Here is a 16,399-nt window from a genome sequence, read left to right as displayed (position 1 = left end):
TATGGGAGTTGTAGCCAACATCTGCAGGAGGACCAGATTTGAGCATCCCTGATCTAAACTCAGCTTACTCTTCCGGGCCTTTCTCCCTGCCAAGTAGGAGCAGACCCAGGTTCTTGCTCACCTGAGGAAAGCTATGACAGCCTCACACCCTCCACAGCATTTCAAGGGGCACAGGTTGAGGAGACTGTTTCCTAGTTGGCAGCCTTTTCTCATTACCTTGGCCACCTTTCTGTTGGAAGTGAAGGACTTTGCACAGTCTCTTGTCTCAAAGACAGTGGAGGACAGACTAGTGAGTCAGAGGGCTAGAGGGTCAAGACACTGGTCATCCCTTCTCTACCGCTCTGACACTATCCCATTGGAATGTAGATTGCTACTCTCAGGGACACTTCTTTCCTTCCAGCCACTTCCTTCCTCTCCCCCTTCTCTTCCTTTTCCTTCTACCTTGGAACATGTAAGCTCCTCTCCCTGAACCATGTGTGCAGAGATGCAGAATCCATCTGTATCCAGCTAGCTAGCTAGATTAGAGAGCCTAACTCCTCACTTTCCTATCTAGAATGGAGTTCTTTAATAAATGCCTTTTATATTGATTGGAAACTATGAACTGGCTCCAAGTTACTTTACTCTCAGCATACACGCATGCCTAACCAAATTCCGCTGTGTTGTGCCTTTGTGCACTCTGCTGTAATGAAAAAGGGATTCTCTTACCAGAGAGAATTCCCAACACTTTCAAGACTGGCAACTGGGGGCTGGCCAAGAAACTGCTGCCACCAAGCAGCCTCCTCCCCTTAAGCCCGTACACCAAAGCCTTTCACAAGTTACTACCAGAAGCAGTGTTTGGTGGGGTCAGGGGGGGGGGCCTGCAGCAGAGGCAGCGAAAGGTGGGTGAGCAAGTCCTCAGGCGGATCTACCCCTGCTGCTGCTAGAGTTATGCTGCTAGAGTTATGATTGTCAGGTAACTGAGGGAAAGGAGTATTCTTCCTGCCCTAGAGGCACGCACAGTGCACAGGTGTCCCCATTTCAGAGCAGGAACCAGAATGCCCTAGAAAACCTCCGAAGCTTCCAAATGTTGTTCTGTACATAAGCAGAACTCTTGCTGCAGAGACCATGGAGGAAAAGAAGAGGTGTGTCTTTCAGAATAATGTGTTTTTTAATTATAATAATAATCACAGTAAGAATAACAATAATAGTAATAATAATATACAAAAATAATCATATTTACAAAAATAACAAATGTTGGTGTTTCACAGATCACCTTCCTCCCTGCTCAGTAGCGCTTCTTCAATCTTCGCTTCCTCCCCCCTCGCTTCCTGCACCCGAACTTCTGAAAATATGAAGTAGATAAAATCATTAAATTAAAATGCACTCAGTAAATTGGGTTTCCCCCAGTGAATCTGGGAGACATTTCTTTGTTGCCATTACAATGGCAAACTAGAAACTGTGGGCTGGTTTTCACAATTGCTTTTCCATAACCTTCAAACCTTGCTTTGTGGTTTGCCAGCACAGCCCAATTCTGGCTCTCACAGATCTTTGACAGGATTGCAGCTACACAGACAAGGTGTCTTGCAGCATTCCCGCTCTAAACCTGGTCTCCTACGGACTGAAATTATTGCAAAACCGTAATTCCTCATAGTGGGCTGGTTTATACAATTCTAATTTGAGTACGAGACGTGCCACGCAGTCTTGTGCCTAAAAGCAAGATCTGCTCATGAGCAATCCAAGGGTTTGCTGCCCAAGCCGTAGGGCTAGAGGCAGGAACTCTGGCCATGGACAGGAACTGTCTGTGACTTCCACTGCGCAATGAGAAGTCAAGACTTCCCCAGCCATGGTGCTCTGACTCTCAGACATGCTCTGAGCAAACTGCATGCTTGATCCAAAAGCTCTTGTCTCCAGCCAACAGCTTTTCTCCTTCAGCTGAAAGATCCAATGCTCTCAAGCCTCTGATCCTGGTAATATGCTGCCTCTACAAGCCTTGGATCCTCCCATCCTTTCCCCTTCTTCTCCTTTCCCCTCGTCCCTCTACTAATTCCTGATCTCCCCAAACCATGCCAGTCCTCAGCCTTCCTTAACCCCCCCCCCCTTTTTCCATCTCTATCTGAGTTGTATTAGGCTCTAGGAAGATTTAATACACACACATGTGTTAGTTAGGCACACTGGGTGAATATTGTTGCTGGTTAGGGTTGAAATACTGTTAGTAATATTGATAGAATGTTCTGCTTTCTGTTCAGTTAGATTGATGTTGTTATTCTTTTATACTCAATAAAGCCCATTGAATCATTTAGGTTTGGTTTGATCTCCTTTCTTCCTTGCGTCCAGATCCTACATGGTCACTATATAAAAGAACTTGGTCACTTGGTGACACTATGAGACAGGCCTCATTTTGTATGCTAGCTAATGAGCATATTCAGTATATAAATCAGGCCTGGACCACAACAGGAGGAAGCAGAACACAGTGCTACAATCCAAAAGGAAAGAAGAAAGCATTGCAGAGCATCTATAAGTGTCAACAGTTGCACGCTGAGAACGGTTAGTTGCACTAACAGCACTACAGTGGAACAGTGAGGCAAATCAACATTATGCAATAGATGGAGGTACCAGTCACCGCAACTGTTTTGCTTTTTTAATTAAAATCAGCTAGTGAAAAACTATTTGTCTGAGCAAAGGGACAAAAAGCAAAGGATCATGATATTTCCCCCCAGCAGTTATTTTTTTCCTCCTTAATGTTGCCCTCTCAAGGCTCCTTTTCCATCCATGTGAGAAAAAAGCAGCCAGAGGTAAAAAACACTCCACCCATTTCTCTGCTGAAACTCGCAACTGCCAGTGGCCATGTGTAATTCGAATCACAACCACCCACACCCGAGAGAGTATTACATGTGTCTGTTGTAGAAGGCACATCTTAGCCCTGAGACTGTTTCTACAGCTAATCTGTGGAATGAAGAAGAAAAAAGCCCACTAGCATGTCACCATCAACTGTTGACTGTCTGGACAAACACAGAAAACACCCAGTGCAAAAAACTAAATACAGTTTTATAATAAATCACTAAAGATGAACCATGACAACTAATCGCATAAGAGTTATGCCTTCTACAAAATAATTCAAAGCAATTTATTTTTGCAAATCCCTATTCCACGAAAGCAGACAGCAAAGCTATTACCCATGAGCTGCTGGAAGGGCAAACCAGCACAGCTAAGTACCTACTCTCTTCCGCACTCCTCCCCTCTAACCCCCTCCAACAACAGAGCACAGAGAAAAGCCCAGCCAAAGAAAGGAAGATTGGATTTGAGCTGGATGGGGAGAGGGGTTGCCTGCAAAATTTTGTTTACTGAATAAGGAGCACACCTTGGAATGAAGAGGTGCTTTCACGCACCAAGCCTACGCTGAAATGAGACTGAAGAGCTCCCTCCGGCTCTTTAGAGCTCTAGGCCACGCCCTTTTGCATGTGAAGTATCACATGATGACATCACATGCAAAGGGGTGTGGCCTTGAGCTCTAAAGAGTTGAAGAGAGCTCTTCAGTCTCATTTCAGGGCAGGCTTGCTGCCTGAAAGCATCTATTTTCCCCCTCTGGAGGAAGAGAAAGCGGAATAGATGCTTTAAGGCAGCAAACGCTCCCTAAAAATAATCGGAAAGTCAGTGCTCTGGGGGGGTAGGGGCAGGGGTGCAGGCTCTCCGCCGGGACTCAGATTTCTGTTGTGCGACTTGCGCGAATGCATGAGTGGGGGTGGCAGCAGGCACCCAGCAGGGGGGGGATTTTCCAAAACAAAACAAACCAACCCTGAAAAAAACACACACAACTGTGGTGGTTGGGTGCGGGGCATGGCAAGCACTTGGCGCTCCCCTGCAACTGGCGCCTAGGGCACATGCCCTGCCTGCTCCACCCTGATTACGTGTCTGCATGGCCCATTCAGTCGGCGAGTGCTTTCTGCGCTGGCCCAGTAGGGTTCTTCCTTCCTCTCCCTGTCAAGCAAGGCAAAGAAGCCCCCAGCTGGGCAAACACAGAATGCACTCTCCAGTTGGATGCGCCACACATGCTGCTCAGCCCCAGAAACGCCTCCTGCATTGGTGTCCTGACACAGGGTGGAAGGGGTATGGCCGGCCGGAGACAGCACAGCCGGGGACAAGCCTGCCATCAGAGGAGGAGGCAGCGGCAGTAGCAGTATCTGTGTAGGGAGACCCGGTGCTGGCAGAGGAGACCTCGTCGGGCGGCGGGGGAACAGGCCTGGCAGCATTGCCAGGAAAAGGGCAGGCGCCTCCCTGTCCAGTGTTGCTGCCAGCCATCCTACGCCCCGGAAAGAGACTGGGAGTGGGTGAAGTACTTAAAACAACTTTCTCTGGCCCACCTTTAACAAGCAGAGATTCCATTTCTTTTCTGACTATGTCTTAGTGGGAACTGATTCATTTGTGATTGTTTTAAGCCTAAGTATATTGCAATGCATGCAGAGCATCCTATATTAAGTCTGCTCAAAGGGGGAGTAGATGGTTCATGTAGGGTAGAGTAAACTGGTATGAGTAAAAGGTTGTGCAAATTAGCTACCTTGAAAAAAATGTATCTGACAATCGTACTTTGTACTAGGCTGTCTTACAGACCAGCTCTAAAATGACGAGGTTAATGAAAGGAAGAAGCAGGCCCAGATTACTCTACATTTACTTACCGCATTTAAAGGCGGAGGTGCAGATGGAGGAACGGCCTGATGTACGGATGGAAGTGCGGATGGAGGTGCAGATAGAGGTACAGGTGGAGGTGCAGATGGAGCTATAGAATGATGTACGGATGGAGGTGAGGATGGAGGTGCAGATGGAGGTACAGACTGATATACGGATGGAGGTGTGGATGGAGGTGCAGATGGAGGTTCAAACAGGGGTGGTGTTGTGGACCTGACAGAATGAAAACAGACATTAAAGAGAATCTGCTGCATCTAGGCCAGCCTGAGCACATTTGCTTACAGCACTACACAAACCAACCAGATACACCTTTACTCCAAACAGTCTGTGCTCTATCAGAGGCAAAGGTGCACCTAGGTAATTTTGGAGCCTGGACCTAAAGGTTTCTGGAGCACCCCACCCTGCAAATTAAGCATCATGCCCCTACACACACATACACACATGCAATATTTTTAATACGTGGGTTCTTGAGGGCACAAACAGCAACTAAACTCAAAAGAATGTAAGAATATAAAACAGATATACTTATGCAGATATGCACTAGCAGAAATGTTTCAACACACAACTTAACATATTCCCATCCCACATATCTCCCCCCACCACTCCCCCCTCTGTCTCTAAAGCAGCTGAAACAGGTCACAGTTATACTTGAGTGCCTGGTCCATTGAGGGCCAGTGGAGACCACACCACCCAAAACAAACTAAAAAGGATTTGGGGGCCCCCAAGGGGTGTGGAGGCCAGTGTTGCCTCTAGCAGGGATTTCCAGATACTGTTCACTACAACTCCCAGCAATACCCTTTGGCTGCAATGGCCTTTGGCTGGGGATTCTGGGAGCTGTGGTCAACAACATCTGGGAATCCCTGTTAGAGAGAACACTGGTGGAGGCCCTGGACTTCGGCCCCAAAGTTCAAAGTGCCTAGCTTCATATGTCCCAAACAGGACCTTAAGTTCTTCTTCAGAGGCCCTCCTCTGAGTGCCCTTGCCAAAGGAGGTGAAGTGGGTGGCTACTAGGGAGAGGGCCTTTTGGGTGGTGACACACCATTTATGGAATAGCTTCCTGAGTGAGCTTCGCCTGGCTTCCTCACTTTGTTCTTTTAGATGCCACCTAAAGACCTTTTTGTTCTGTCGGGCTTTTAAAATTTTGATTTTCAAATTTGATTTTTTAAAACTGATTTTTAAAGAGTTTTAAAATGTCTTTGTATTGCATTTTGTATTTCCTCTCCCCACCCCCACCCCTGCCCCTTTTGGTCTCTTATGATTTAATGTCTTGTATGTTTTCATTTCATGTTTTAATTTCATGTTGTCAGCCGTCCAGACAACAATTTGTTATGGGATAGCTAACAAAGTTGTTCATCACCATCATCGTTATCGTCATCATCATCATCATCATCATCATCATCATCATCATCGCCACCTTAAATTTATTACAGGCTGATATCCAGAGCAGCAACCAGAAAATCTGCTCCTAACTCAGCCAGATTGTTCCGGAGCGGAGGGCAGAGGCGGATCCAGGGTGGGGCAGCCAGGGCACGTGCTCTGGGCGCCCCCTGAAGGGGGCATAATTTCCATGCCCCACCATCACAAGATTCAACCAGCGGGCGCCGCTGGGGGGTCCCGGTATCTCCGGATCCCAGGTGGCCGGCGAGCGGACCAGTGGCACCCGAACCCCCCCCACTCACTCGCACAGGCTGCAGCAGCACACTCACACGAGATCTCTGGGCAGCGTGGGACGGGGGCGGCAGGTGGGTGCTCCCATTGGATGGTGGAGAGCGCAGGCCAGGCCCGAGAGCTGTCTGGGCCACCCGCACCAAGCAGGGTCCACGTGGCAGGGAGACTCGCAGCAGCAACCGCTGGGTGTTTTCATGCTGCTGTTCCGTAGTTTGTGTGCTGCTGTTTGTTGCCCAGCAGGCCACACAGCGTCTGCCTGCCCTGCTGGCTGGCTGCATTCTTGCATCAACTGCATACAGATTCGTCATAGGAAGGTAAAGAGCACTGATGGGGGCAGGAAAGAGCAGCCAGAATTGCTCCCCTCCCCCAGGGGCGTATCTAGGGCAAAGAGCGCCTAGGGCAAGCACTGGAATTGTGCCCCTGGGCTTGCCAGGAGTCAACACTGACTTGGCGGCACACTTTACTTCTCAGCAAGGTTCAGAAGTCACATGAGGGAGAGACATCCATGGATGGCAGAATGTCCATCAAGTGTTTTGAAATATGAATCTCAACGTTGAGACATACCTACAATCCGGAAAGTACATCCTTCCAGAAATCCCTCAGGGACCTCTTTTTGCAAGGCAACGGATACTGACAGAGGCAGGGAGAACAGTGAACATCGCTCCTCCCTCCTGCTGCATGCACACTCTGCTGCTTGGGAACGTTCTGGATGAGTTAGCAGCAGCCTCTTGCTGCTCGGGATGTCAGCCACTCTTTTCCATTCAATTGGCTGCGGTGCCTTCCCACTGCGCCCTCTCCTCCCTCTTAAAGAGAGGCCTAAACATAGTTACATAGGAAGTTGCCTTCCACTGAGTCAGACCATTGGTCCCTCTAGTTCAGAAACTTAATGGGGTTCGAGGCGGCATTCTTCTCCTCCCTCGTCATTTGGTCATCACTTGGCAATTACTTCTCAAAGACAGAAGCTTTTTCAAAGTCGCTCAGCTGTAGCGCTAGATCCAGTGTCAGCTCCAGTGCCGATGCTGCCCGAGGTGAGGTCCATGCGCTGCTGGCCACACCCTTGACACTGACGGCAGCATCCGGGGACAAGGCCAGAACTGCCTCTTTCATGCACCCATTCCTCTTCACTGCCATGCGGAGGGACTTTGAACTGCAGATCAGCAGTGTGGGAGGAACCAGCTCCCTTTTCACCCTCCTCACTGCTGAACCTGCAGTTCAAAAACCCATCCCCAATGGGGAAGAGCGAAGGAGGTCACGGAGACAGGGAGGGAGGGTGGCGGGGAGCCAGGAGTGGCTGGCAGGTGAAGTGGCATCTGGCCGGCGAAGAGCAGGGCACTTAAGCGGGACTGTTATTCTGCAAGCAGAAGCCTTTGCTGTCATTATGCTTGAAATGCAGAACTGATTCCAAGTGTGTGAACAGGGCGCTTTCCAGATTGCACGCTATCACACTGTCACAAAGGGTCCCTTAAGTGTGCTTCTGTGGAGCCTGTGTTTTGACATCACAGCCCCTGTGTTGTAAGGAAGGTGCCTTTCCTATTTCTGACACCGCCTTTTGGATTTTATTGCTGTGTCACAGCCCTATAATGTTGCATCTGCATTGCAAAAATAAAATAAAATAATAGCTGTGTCTGCCCATTGTAGGAGGCTTTCCCCCTTATAATGGCTCTCTAATGTCGTTTGAATTTGGCACCACAAAACGTTGCAGTTTACACCGCTTTTTGCGGTGCACGGCTCACAATCTGGAAAGCACCCTGGTGACCAAATGATGGCCAACCTGCACATGACCTGAGAGCCATCATTAGAAGACAAGTGCAACCTGGAAGCAGACCCTTTGGACTCTCAGTCACAGGGGGCCCCAATCTGGGAATGTGTTGTGCAGCGAGGGGCAGAGTCAAGACTTTCCTACTGTGCTCTATCCATGTGAAAATTCGCCCCACCATACCAAAGCGGCCATTTGCCCCCAAAGTAGTGATTTGGCATTCAAAATGTATTCAAAATGGCATTCAAAAGGTAAAGAACAGGGGAGCAGTCTCACAAAAATAAAAGTAAAGTAAAGTGTGCCGTCAAGTCGATTTCGACTTCTGGAGTCCACAGTGTCCTGGGGTTTACTTTGGCTAAAATACAGGAGGGGTGTACCATTGCCTCCTACCACGCCGTATGAGATGATGCCTTTTCAGCAACTTCCTATATTGCTGCTGCCCCATATAGTACCTGCGGGGATTCGAACCAGCAACCTTCTGCTTGTTAGCAGGATGACCCACGCGAGTGTATGGAGGAATCCTGGGGAGACTCCCGGGATCAGAAGGCTTGTTTGAGCCTCCCAGCGGAGGTCTCCTGGTGTGTGGCTGTGGCACGGAGCCATGCCAAGGCGCCACACGATCAGAAAACCCGGGTTAGTGGAGCACTCACTCAGCTGGGTTGAAAGGAGGGCTACATTGGCGGGCTAGCTGCCAGAGAATCACTGGGCTCACCCGCAAGCCTGGTGGGTCTCACGAGGATGGAAAACAGGGCTGGGCTCCTTTCGCCCGGTTTTCCTCCATCATGAGAATAGCCTCATTGGATAGAATACAACCATTACTTACATTCTTCTTGAGCTGGGCCTTCTTGGAGGCGATTGTACTCCCGCTGGCGGGCTTGGTGGACCTGGCGGGCTTGGTGGCGCTGGTGGCACTCTGACAAAGAGAGAAGAGCCAAAGTTATGTGGCGCTTGCAGAGCAGTAATAGGGTCTCCAATGGTTTCACAACTGGGTATCATGTCTCCAAGACTGTTTGGCTGTTATGAACCTGGCTGTATTGGCACAGCGACACTGCACCAATTTGCCCTGCAAAAGTGGTTCGCATCATGGCCAAGATTGTGTTAGTGGTCGAAAAGAGAGAGCCTTAGCAATGAACCGCTTGTATCGAGAACAGGGTACTGGCTACACTTTTAGAAAGAGCAAATCCAAATGGTGTGCTAAGTAAGGCGAAATCCTGCAACAGGAATCAATGACGTACATGAAAGAGTATGGCATCATGTCTTCCCAGGTTTGCACAATTCCTCCGGCTTCTACAAGCCAGGGGGAGGGCACAAAGATCTATGCCCAGTGCCGAAGTCCCACATTTGATTCAGCTTTACAGGTGAATGACAGGCAAACTGTTCCAATGGGGAAGCCATTAACTGTCTCTTGAAGCGAAGAGAATACCAGGGCAAAACAACATGAACGGGGTGGGGGCTTAATTGTTCTTGTCTTCTCGACAGTGTCTCCCGCCCTCTTCCAGCTCCAGATCCAGCCTGGGCAATAGAAGGCAGATAGAATCGCCCCCCTCCCGCAACAGCAGGACAGAGCTCAGCAGCGATCCAAACCATTCTTCTCGGCGACCTCAGCCTGTCGGGGAGGAGGAAGCTTCGCCAAGGGGAAGTTTGCTTCTCTCCCGCCTTCCATGACCTCGGGCTCCCAGCAGCTCCCTCTCGCTCTCGCAGGCACGCTGCATGGGCGAGGAAGCAGGGAGAGCAATGGCAGGCAGGCAGGCAGCTGCCTTTGCGCTCCCTTGCAGGCATGCTGCACGGCAGAATGGAGAGAGCCAGGACTGGCCGGGGGGCCCTCCGAGGCTGTGGGCCAGGAGGCATTCGTCTCCCTTTGCCTCATTAGCGGGACGCCCCTGGACATCAGAAACGAGAGCGGCACCTTGCTGACAGCGCAGGGACCGCGATGCCAAAACACAGGCAGGACGGAAGCACACTGAAGGGGCAGTAGTGACACGGTTTTAGCATGTAATCTGGACAGTGCCCAGGCTATGAAAGCGGATATTAAGCACAGCCCATTCCCACGAACGTCTACTCAGATTGAAGTCAATCCCCTTGAGTTCGATGGCATGGACTCCTACATATATGTAGGGAGGGGATTAATGCAGAGGGCAGCTGTTTAAATTCAGCATGAGTTCGGGAGTCAGGAAAAGCTCATTTGCAGGCTCATTCTGGGAAATGGTGGGAGAGAGGCATGGCAATCCACCCTATCAACCCCATCATTTTGTCCTCCATTTCCCAAGTTTATTTATGTTCTTGCACATTAGAGAAAGGTTTCATTTAAAAAACAAAAAAATAAAACAATACCAAGCTGCCCAAGGAGTCCCTCAATGCAACTTCCCACATCAGCACCTCAAAGCTGGCAAACCTCTATTGAAAAACAATTGTGGAAGAGACATTGCAGGACATATAGTGGCCACCAGGGCCAGGAAATGGCAGAGCATCATAATCAACCACGTTGTCATCAAACCACTCCTCATGTGCCTCAATAATGCAATGCCTGTCCACCGGGGGGAGGAAAGACAGGAGGGGGATGCTGAAAACATCGGAACGCAACAGGCTAGCAATGACGTCGTCTAGATTCTCTGTAACAAGTGAGTGACTGAAAGAGAGTGATTCTGAAGGAAAGGGCTAGTGTGGGAGCAATCAGAGATAGGATGTTCTGTAACCCATGCAGATCTGAGAATATTCCTTTCATTTATACCTCTCCCGGCTGAATATAGCCTTGTCTCCTGAGGAGTCCTCATCATGCTGTTTCTTTCCCCCGACTTTATCCACACTCTCCTTGAGCCGAAGAGGCTTACCGAGCACTGGAGAACCTGCACTGGAAGACTGAGCAGAAGAAGGGGTCCGTGGGTCACAATCTCGTGACAATGAGTCACAACAAACCAACTTCAGGGTTTGGGGTGGCTATCATGCCATTATTTAGAGGTTTTCTAGATGACAGTAAAATATGCTACAAACGGAGCTTGCCAATGAATATCAGCTGAGAGTGCACAGAGAATCCAGAGCCTCCTGCAGATGGTTGCTTTTTTCTTCTGGCATCTGATGGGGAGGTCACATGGGAAGGAGGCTGCTGGTGCGATTTTCACTGCGCCCCCTGCTGGCCACCTCTTGCTTCTCGTTATTAACCCACCCCTTTTCAAATTCATTTGCTGGTGAATGTGAGCTAATCACCAAAAGCAAGGAGTGGCCAACAGGGGGGTGCAGCAAACATTGCACCAAGGGCCTTTTCCCCACGTGACCTCCCCATCAGATCCCAGGAGAAAAATCAGCACCAATCTTGGGGAGGGTCTGGATTCTCTGTAAACTCTCAGCTTGTATTGATTTGCAAGTTCTATACAGAGCATCTTTGACTGCCGTCTAGAAAACATCCTGGATATATGATAGTAATGCCCACCATTTCTTGACATTAGAATGCCAAAGGGAAGAACCCAGATTGGGGCCATACAGAGGAAGAAATGTGCCTCTGTGGGCAGGAGGAGGAGTCTTCATCGCGGGGACAAGGAGCAGCTTTAGTTCTCGTCATCAAATAGTTTCTAAGTGGACATAACATTCACTTTCACAGAAAAGTGAATGGAAGATCGCCTCCTTCAGAAAAAAGGTCAAGTGAAGAATACTGCTGTGGTGAGGACAAAAATGTCTATTTCTAAAATTTCTGTTTGGATACTTGAAAATCATATGAGGTACAATGAAGGGAAGTTAAGATGGTGTAGAGTGGTTGGTTTTTTAAATCAAGAACTTGCATAATCAGATCAAATAACTTGCAAAATGAGATCTCAGTCTATTTAGGGAATCAGGAAAATTTCTACAGTATTTATTGGCTTTTGGGGCAAAACCACCTCCACAAATATTCAGCAAATGAGGAGAAATTTGCTTGGGAAATTTTTTCAGATGAATTGCCAACAAAGGTTTCCAGAAAATCCATATCTCTGTTGACGATGGGAGAACATAAGCTATCTCCTTACCTGTTTTGCACCTTTCTTCTTTCTGCCTAGAAAGGGCCTTTGAATGAGAATAAAAAGAAGAAATTGACACCCAGGCCTGATCATTGCCTTGGAATGCTTATTTATTTAGTTATTATTCATTGGATTTCTATACTGCCCTTCCAAAAATGGCTCAGGGCGGTTTACGCAGAGATAGAACAAACAAATAAGATAGATCCCTATCCCCAAAAGGCTCACCATCTAAAAGAAACATAAGACAAAGACCAGCTACAGTCACTGGAGGCACTGTGCTGGGGGTGGATAGGGCCAGTTACTCTCCCCCTGCTAAATAAAGAGAACCATCATGTTAAAAGGTGCCTCTTTGCCAAGTTAGCAGGGGAGATGGAGGAGGGAGAGAATGGAACAAACTGAATGAAACGTTCTCTCAAAGAAATGGGTGATATGTGTTTTTTAGTGGTAGTCACAGCTGGCGTACCAATTTTCCCCTACATGAAAAGGGTTGTGCAAATGGGGCACATGGGATAGATTTGTACCCTGAAATGTCAAAAATGGAGAAGGCATAATGACACTAGGAGGAGAGGTTTTGGAATATGAAGTCTGGGAGTGTGTGGGTAGCTGAAGAACATGGCCAGAGACTTCTGCAGCACACAGAAGTTCTGCCCACTGAACACTGGAGGATCTGACAGACACTGTTTGCATCCTTTCAACTTTTCATCCACTGCCTTAAGGCCTAAAAAATGGTTTTCTTTTTTTAACATGGAAGTGGACACCCAAATCCTGAGCTTGAGACCAGGTCCTGTGCGTAGAGTCCCAAGACTGCAGAATCACAGAAGACCAGGCATTCCTGAGCAAGGCTTACCATTTCCTTTGAGGGGTGCCATCCTTAATTGCAGAAAGCTGAGAACAGATCTGTTTGTCAAGAAAAAGAGAGGAAAGACCATGAGCAACCAACCACCACGTAAAGATTTCCTGCAGCTGGCCAGAGCCAATGATTTGGGTGGTCAACCAAGAAATTGGTTTGTTAGCATTCCTGTCATGATAGTGCTCCTAAAAAAGAGAGGTGTTGGAGCTCATTGTTGATTGGATCTTCCAACTCTAATCCCTGTTGTGAGGAAATGCCTGTGTGTATTCAGGGGTGAGGGAAAGACACTGAACGTGCTCAGAGACCCTGCAGTCTTTGCACGCTTCAGGTCCGAGCTCTGGGATTAGAAACAGCAGCTGAGTTCACCAGAGGTAGAGGCAGGATGAACTCTGGCTCAAATGAAAGCTCTCTAAAAAGCATGGGTATTTGGCATATCCCGTGTGAAAGTAGTTCTTCCTCAGTTGGGGGGGACTGTGTCTTTGTGGGACATTCGCTTCCCACCCCAAGCCCTTGGATATGGCAGTTCATAAATCCAACTTAAAAATGCATTTTAGCTTACCTCAAACAGGCAAATTACTGCCATGATCATCGTTATCACTGCAGTCACTGAAATAGCAAACAGCCTTTTGCCATAGCCATATTCTGAGATTCCCTGGCTTTCAATCTGCAAGGTGGGACAAAGGAAAGGGAAAGGGAAAACAGGCTTTTTTGTCTTTCTACCTTTTTCTCCCCCCACCCCGCTCAGAATAAAAAACACCACTTGTACTGCTCTCTATTGAACTTGCTCTCATATGGACATATGCAATTGTCTTCTACCAAGTCAAACATTGGTCCATTCAGCCCAGTACTCTCTACTCCTTTTTACAGCTGCTCTCAGCCCTGAAGCCTTAACTAAGAGGCTAGAGATTAAGCCTGGACTCTCCTGAATGCAAGACATGGGGTATATTGCCAAAGAGAGAACAACTCTATTTGAAAATGGAAGTTTACACAATTTCTCCAAGGGGTGATCTGACGGGTTTGTTGGCCATTGTGAAATTTGACAGCATTACCTGCTGACCATTTGCTACCAATCCATGATGGGAATCAAGTCTTTTGAGACCATCAGAGATTGGTAGCAAATGGCCAGCAGATGGTGCTGTGTAATTGTGTGATGGTTAGTGACATCATCCGAATGCATCACAGAGAAATGGTAACAACCTCCATTCACATCACAGATTGGTAGCAAATGGCCAGCAGATGGTTTCACCTCATCACCTCCATTCCCTCCCAACCTTGCCATTCATCTCCCCACCCACATGATCGCCACTGCGATGAGCAGCAGCGCAGCAATCTGGAGGCTGGGGAAGCAAAGCCTGGCCTCCAGGAATCCCACAATGCAGCACCACACCAGCAGCATTGTGCATGGAGAAACCCTAGAGGCTGGGTTGCTCCTTCCCTTGGCATCTATCATTAAAATGGTTGCCAGCAGCCTGAAGGGAGCTGCCAGCACCCCAGCTGCCCACATGACCAGATGGTGAGGGAGGAGGCTGCATGTACACCCTCCTACCTCACCTGGACTACCCAGTCGAGGAGTGCCGGGATTGGGACCGATCCTGGCAGTTCTCATGAGCAGCTCTGCCCAGGTGGGGCTGCACTAGCATGGCTAGTGCTGGTCGTGAGAACGAATGCATTGTCGTTCTCAAGTGCAATGGATATCGTGGTACTTATTTTACAGACAGAAGTGAGAGATTGATATTATTCTGCATGAAATATATTCTGCAAAAGAGTGTGATCTTTTCTGTGTGAAATATATTTAAATTAATTCAAAACCAATTCAAATGGCCTGAATCGGTTACCCAACCACTTTTTAAAGGCCATGTCTCAATCGGAACAGAGTTTATTGCAATTTGAAAAGAAAGCATGAACGACAAACCCAAATGTTTCATGGGTTGACTCTATGCTTTCAAGAAGCCAGTGCCAGGTGAACTCCCATTGCCTCCCCTTGTTCACGCCCAGTGAACCACATCCAGGTCAGCTGATTGTTGCCCAAGCTCCTCCTGACAATGCATTAGTAGGCTTGACAACCCCTCAGGCTTGACAAGCTTTGCCCCTTACCTCAGGATTCACCCGTTTTCTTGGATTTCCTGTGGCCAGGTTGGCAACATTCTTCATAGGCCGGCAGTATGACTTCCACAGGGAGGACGTCTCCTTGACGTATTCTCTCTCACTGAAGAGGTTCAGCAGCATCGTGAGCCTGGAAATCATCTTAGCACAGGCCAGCTGGACCTTGGACTCTGTGCAGTCTACTTTGAGCCTACGGATCACGTGGGCTAAGCGGCTCCTCACTAGCGTGACTGGGATAAGGGAAGAGCGCCACTTGTTGAGGTCAGCCTCATCATGGTCTCCCTCAAGCCAGGGAGTTTCACCATGAGCTCCGCCATCCAGGATGATGGTAGCTGTCGACCAGGGGATGCTAGGTGTGGACTGCATAACAGCTTGGTCGGACCTGTGCAGCGACGCTGTCCTTGGCCTGCCCCGTGTACTGCTGGTCTTCAGCTTCCTGATTCCCAACACCCTCATTACTTCTTTTTGCATCCTATTCAAAGCCTCATCTTTCTCTGCTCAGAAGCAAGAAGAAAAGAACAGGATCATCCAATGTCCAAAAGCACCTGATGCTCAGATCATTAGCAAGTTGCAAGAAGAGAAGTTGTAAAGGGACAAATGTGTGACTGCATTTCATCCTGTCAAGGACATGCAGAGCAAAGATGCACCAGTTAGCAAGATAGCAACCTAAGGTGGCGCTGAGAAAATAGCACAAGGTCTCTGATCAGTGCGTGGCCAGAGAAGAAGCAGCAGCATGGAAGCCGATGGGAGTCTGTGTAAGCAAGACTCCACTGAAAGTTGCACAATTTATTGCTGCTGGAAGCACCATACATCTCGGCTTTATTTTTTTAAAGGAAGTTTCTAGCTGTTTGAAAGTCTATAAGTGTGACTGACAAAATCACAGCAACAAAGAGCCTTGTAGCTCCATTAACACAATGTCCTGAGTTTTTGTAGGCAAGAATCTACTTCATCGGAGGCATGAGGTGGAGGCTGAAGGATATTTGGCAACACTGTGTTGAAGGACTAATTACAGTCTCCAGTAGAGGCATTTCCTGATCTATCCCCAAGGCTTTCTCCTCGTGACAAACTTGTATCCGTTTGTACCACCTGAACTGTCGATTAGAGACCCTTAGCTTCCACCCACTTTTCAAAATTCTATCAGGGTTCCCTCAGAAGGGGGAAAGTGACTCTGCTTGAAACCACTTTAAAGTTGTGCCGTCGAGTCGGTGTCGACTCTTGGTGACCGCATAGCCCTGTGGTTTTCTTTGGTAGAATACAGGAGGGGTTGACCATTGCCATCTCCCGCGCAGGATGAGATGATGCCTTTCAGCATCTTCCTCTCTCGCTGCTGCCCGATATAGGTCTTTCCCATAGTCTGGGAAACATACCAGCGGGGATTCA

The 16,399-nt window shown here is 48.4% G+C and overlaps 1 long non-coding RNA gene across 1 annotated transcript; it reads right to left on the bottom strand.

Moving 5' to 3' along the window:
- Positions 1-1,134: 1,134 nt before the first annotated feature.
- On the bottom strand, positions 1,135-8,939 carry LOC128332168 (uncharacterized). Its single transcript, XR_008310593.1, has 3 exons — positions 8,907-8,939; positions 4,650-4,872; positions 1,135-1,321 (listed from the first exon to the last, which is right to left on the bottom strand). It is a non-coding gene; the product is annotated as an uncharacterized LOC128332168 (long non-coding RNA).
- Positions 8,940-16,399: the final 7,460 nt, after the last annotated feature.

Source organism: Hemicordylus capensis, chromosome 6 (assembly GCF_027244095.1).
Source record: "Hemicordylus capensis ecotype Gifberg chromosome 6, rHemCap1.1.pri, whole genome shotgun sequence".
NCBI classification, from domain to species: Eukaryota; Metazoa; Chordata; class Lepidosauria; order Squamata; family Cordylidae; genus Hemicordylus; species Hemicordylus capensis.
The sequence above is the reverse complement of the archived record's forward strand: the minus strand, read 5'-3'. Positions and strand labels throughout refer to the sequence as shown.